Raw genomic sequence first — 6,099 nt, forward strand, 5'->3', positions numbered from 1 at the left:
GTAGAAATACCTCCAAACCTGCTGGTGAATATGACTCTTTATGGAGATGCATAGGGAAATAACTTACCACAAAATTTTAAAAGGCTTTTCAAAACTGGGAGAGATGATTATTCTGAAAGTTACTATAATCCTTTAATTTTCCTTCTGTGGAATATTCTACAGCTAAAGAATCTCTTCTCTGTCTGTAAAGAAAAAGAAATTTTTGAAGTGCAATTGCTGTAAATTAGAACTTGAAGCTGAAATGAGACTAATTAAAACTGGATGTTGAGCATGGGCTGTAACAAAAAAAGTGCGAAATATTGGAACAAACTATCAAAGTTTTGTTGGTTTTTTTTAATGATCAACTGCCTTCAAATCAAAATTGGATAATAAATTATTTGAATAAGTATAGGCGTAATTGGCAGAAACAGAACAGCTTGTGCCACCTAAAAGACCAGGCTAAATGATCAGAAATTCCTTTGGGATTTAATTTTATCAATTTCTGGAAAAATCTTTTTTTTCACTACTGCCAAACCTGCACTTTCACTAGCTGAGGATCCTGCATAACCAGCCATTGTACATCATTTTCTCATTTTATGGATATTGCTAATTTCAGAAATATCCCATGGCAGCGATCTCGTGCCAAGGCTGCAGCCTAGTTTAGTGCCAATGTGAAACGAAATGAACAGAAGAAAATCTGGATGTGGAAGTGAAGTAGATTAATGAAATTTAGAACTATATGAATTTGTATCTGTTTAGATAAAGGAGCAATCTCTCCTCTCCCAGAGTCTAGGCAGTTTATCACAGAAAATTCTGGAAGTGTGCAACTATTAAGTGTTCAGATTTGCATATGGGGTGTGTGTATGACACATCGAGCATCAAGTTACAAATGTAGTAATACACCTGAATTATCAACCACTGCTTCCCAGTTGCTACGCAGTAGCTAAAACATGCCCATGCACTGGAATCTACTTTTCCTCAGATGTACTTCGCCTGGGATGCCTTCATCTCCGGTCATTTGCACTTCCAGTCTATTCCTGTGCCTCCGAGGTGTTACTAAGAGACGTATTGTATCAACTACCACCTTGTGGGTGCTAAGAGGGTTCGTCAGCATAGCTGTAGGCCTTTTCACACATCTCATTTTGGTGCCCAAGAGCATTCCAATTTAATTGACTGGAATAGTGTGAGCTGCCTGCCTGGTTTATACTGAATGTGGTTACCAAACTGGGTGCTGCAATGGCTGATGCTTCCCAAACTGTTTAAATTATTAAAAGATACTAATAACTGAAGTAGTAATTAAATACAATAAAATGCCTACTTGTTCTGTTACTACTTTCTTTCCGTTAGATAAACACTTTTAGCTGTACTCAGTGTTAACCTAATTTTTCCCCAGATATCCATGAAATTCCCAGTCCATAAATATTTGTGATCTACAAAAATGTGTGTTTTACTTTGTGTCAAGTGTGACTCCACATCTCAGAATGATAAATAGTGGATATGTGTAGCTAAAAATTGATCAGACATATTTCTGTCCACTTTCTCACCATATGTCAAAACCAGTCTGGCTTCCTGAGGGTAGATGATCCTGGAGAGTACAGAAACACATGAGCTTGCTGTCCCTTGGTCCTATAGCACATAGCCAGATTCTACAGTGTTTGACCTCTATGCCCACAGGAATGAGAAACTTACTGAGTATGAGCAGAAGGGGTCTCTGGAGGAGAGATGGTCTTTCTGTTTTTAACTCACAAGCTCCAATATTTGCATACGTAACATATAAGCACAGCTATAACTGCTATAACCTAGATAGAGTCATTATATCATTTTCTTTTAAAGGAAGGATTGTTCTTTAAACCACGGCTTTCTTTGATGGTAGGTTATATTCACTCCAGCCAATAATTTTTATTGTACTTCTTTCAACTCTAGCTATAAAATGCACATAGCATAAACCCTTCACCAGGGTATTAAAAGTTCAGTTACCAATAATTTAGTGATAAAGTTCTCCCCAACTTAATTCTGTTATGCTTGCAGACTTCTTTGCATAAGAGATTAATATCCTACCAGCTTTTATTTGTTCATTCATTTCTTTCAGTATTTCCACTCTGTGTATATGAAGAGTATTTGGCCAGTTCCCAGCTAAAAAGTCAGCCAGGACAATTTCATTAGAGTGCTGATGAATTGTTTCTTCTACAATGTGAAAACAGTACTTGCTGTTTTACTGTCTTTGTGAAATTGACTTCCTGAAATCTGTAATCAATTGGTTAGGTTCCTCTTTAAATATTTACTAAGCTATATTCTCCTGGTCCCAAATTCCAAATATACTTTTTACTTAATTGGCAGAAAAACCCCCCTTCCCAGCCCCAAATAAACAAGTTGTCCCTAGAGAATATGACATAAACTGACCTGATTTGACATTTAGAGCTATTTCAGTATGTTTCACTGGTACTGCAGTGCTTGGCTCACATCTGTTAAGACAGAAGCAGTTTGTGTAAGTTCCCACACCCATTTCAAACCATTTCAGTGTTTTCAGGAGCACGTGAGGGTATTGGCAGCCTTTGGCAAGTCTTTGTACCTCACTGCAGCCCAGGCAGTAACTGACATCTGGTTTAATTTTAGGATTACTAATCTGAACTGAAATGGTGACTGAGAGACAGCAAACCCTATTGGAATATTACAAAATTCTATCCATCAGGCTCAAACCCAAGGGATTTCATCCTGGAACTTCTGAGGATTATGTAATACATACTCCAAGGCTTCTTGCATTTTTCCTATTAACTAATTCCTAATCACAGGTGTCTGAAAGAAAAAACTAGAGATTCCTGTCTGGAGTATCACAGTATGTTGGTTCATCCCAGCCACTGTTTGTACCTACATATTTAAAGGACATTCTCACCTATCTTTGTTTCAAGACTACATGCTCTAGTAACTCTCTATTGTGTCCATATCACCGTTTAATGTGTTGATCTGATTTAGAGATTTGACAGATTTATGTGCTTCCCTAAGGCAGAAACACCACTGAATGAGTGAAGAATACTGATCTGTAACGTCAAGCAGACATGGTTATGTGATTTCATTCAGTAGCACTGAAAAATGTAAATGCCTGCCAGTTTCAACACTTTTATAAGAATTTTGCTGTATCAGGAGTTATCTCTAAACATTCAAATAGTCCCACTCTAGCCCCCGGAATCACTATCTTTTAAAGGATGTGTTTTGCTACTGTAATTGCAGGCTTTAAACTCTTCCAAAAAAGGCTTGCTAAAAGCAGCACAGCTACCATTCCACTTCAATCTCCACGCTATACATTTTTGAAGAGAACTGGCATAGCTTTTGCTTCTTCTATGCTCTTTTTTGTAGCTATTAGCTGAATTCTAAATGGAATTCTCAAAATTTGGATTGCCTTCCTGCAGCTGAGATGTATTTAAAAATTAATTAACCTGTCTGTTTCTGATTGGCAGCTAAAATATATTTAAGCACATTTTCATTCTATTTTAAAAGATGGAGTTCCTTTCTGACAGCTTGTTACCTAATGCATTCCACCAGACCAGTTTCTTTCCAGCAAATAAAATATATTTTATCTTTCTAAGGATATGCATTGATCTGACTTCCAGAGCTCCTGTTTGAAATCTTGCCTGTCTTTGACTAAGAGACTGCTGCTCACAATCTGTATTTGATACAGAATTTTAACCTAGTGGGAGTGTATGAGAACTTTGAATTTCAGTGGAACCAGGATTTTATTCACAAGCTTCATACTCTTATCTATGAGATTATTTCAGGTCCTTTTCTGGTTTATTTCTCTGATTGTTTTAGTTTGTGTCATATGTGGCTTCTACAGTGCCACCTACATTTTCATATGAAACTGTGTGTTGGCAATTGCTTGACATGATGACATATGATGTCTTTGCAGAAAAAACCAGCTCTACATTGTTTTCCTGGGCAATAAGCAGGACAATTACTCTTAGCTATAGAAACCTTGATTGCAGAGCTAGCAGGCTTTGCTTCTTTATTGTTGTACACTTTAAACTGCTGAATGCTCCCTGACATTTAAAGTATAACTCAGAAAAACATTGTCATTGATAGTGACATGTAAATTACACAGGGGTAGACTTTGCTTAGAAAAAGAAATAGTAATTACAGAACTTTAGGACAATGGTCTTTAGAGTGGTGTGTACACCCCAGTGCATGCACAAGAAAATCTGTTGGAGTGTGGAAAGAGAATATTTTTTGTACTATTAAGAAATAAAATAATATTTAAAACTGCATTTTATTTTTATCTTATCTCTTTTATTTTATATTTTGTGTGCATTTTTGCAGCTATGGGCTGCAGCTTGATTTTTTTGAAAAATATATATCCTGCTACAGTTAGTATCTAGTGAACAGGTAAAGAGGCATGACCACATACCCACACTTAGGAAGTATTAGACATTTAGTCCAATGAAGGATCCCATTGTGGAAAAAAAGAAGATCTAGCTTGTAGATATTCAAAACTTCTGGTCTCTTACACAAATCATGGTTTGCCAGTCTAAAATTATGAGTGTGGAGACAAGTGCACATCCTGTACCTTTAAAATCAGGTGATTACCATGACAAATCCAGAGAAAAATGTTAAATTACTACAACTGATCTGCCAGGAAGAAAACGCCTGTCTATTTTGGTTTACTCTAAAATTTCAGGAAAACTCCATCCTGGTGCAGAAATGCTGATTGCAATAACTGTGAGATGTGAACCCATTGGAACAAGTCCTGAAAAGAGCCACTGAGTTGATCAGGGGGCTGGAATGTTTCTCCTTTGAAGACAGGCTGAGAGAGCTGGGGTTGTTCAGCCTGGAGAATAGAAGGCTCTGGGAGGACCTTCCAGGACTGAAAAGAGAGACAGAAAGGGACTTTTTAGAAGGGCAAGGAGTGATAAGATAAGGGGGAAAGGCTTTAAGCTGACAGAGGGTAGATTTAAATTAGATATTAGGAAGAAATTCATTATTATAAGGATGGTGAGGCACTGGAACAGGCTGCTTGGAGAAGTTGTGAATGCCCCATGTCCAGAAGTGCTGAAGACCAGGCTGGATAATGCTCTGAGCAGCCTTGTCTATGGTGAGGTGATCCTGCTTGTGAATAGTTCTCCCTGTGGACTAATAAATCTTTATTTATTTACAGAAATTAAAATACTTTTCACCAAGAGAAAATTAGAGAGAGAAATTCTGGCTCTGTACTTCTTTTATTATTCTTATCCATTTAAGAAATGAGCAACCAGTTAGTGTCAACTAGCAATGGTAAACGTGAAAATAAAATGTTGAAAAAAACCCTGTCTTCACGGAAGACAATGGAATTAGCTTCAGTGCAAAACCATCTTGTTTTTAAAATAATCAGAGCTTATTGCTTATCTCTGAATTTTGAATATTTCTTGGGGAGTTGGCTTACCTATATATATGTGGGACATACCCATGCAAGCAGAACTATATGTTTTGTGGGTATTACACATGTGCTTAAAATGCTTTGCAAAACCAGCACACTCAACTCTCTCTGGCTGAAATAAATACCAGTTGAGAACAGAAGAAAATGATTTGTCATTTCATGAAGACTCTTACTCCGAGAATCAAATTATTAATTGATGTTTCCTTACCTTTATCTTTATTTTAATGTAGTTCTGTATTGTGGTATCCCAGAGTGGTAGGGAGGAGAAGAGAGATCCAGCAGGCAGGAATTGTGCAGCAAGATTCCTTTATTTAATTATTTTACAACTCTTGTATAGACTTTTTTTCTTCATGGTCTAGTTGGTCAAAGGATCAGCCACCCCTTGGGGTGATTGGCTAAAATCCTAAAACATCCATTGTCAAAATATTTTTCGACTGTACTATAAACAAAGGTTTGCAAGGTCACAGGCATTCATAGCTTATAGAACTCTACTAATATCTTCTGTGTGAGAGAAAAATATCTCATGGGACTGGAAAATAGCAAGAAAAATTCTTGCTAGCCGCATATTTGTACCCACAGTTCTGTAGAAAAAGGGTATTGAGAAGCTATCCATATATGTTTGGCAAACCTGTTGCCCTTACAGCTACAGAACTTAAAATAAAATCAGTGGTAGTTTTCCTGAAGCACAAGTTGCTTTAAGTTATGACTAACTGCATTCC

This window comes from Corvus brachyrhynchos, unplaced genomic scaffold (genome assembly GCF_000691975.1).
Source record: "Corvus brachyrhynchos isolate BGI_N302 unplaced genomic scaffold, ASM69197v1 scaffold310, whole genome shotgun sequence".
NCBI lineage: Eukaryota > Metazoa > Chordata > Aves > Passeriformes > Corvidae > Corvus > Corvus brachyrhynchos.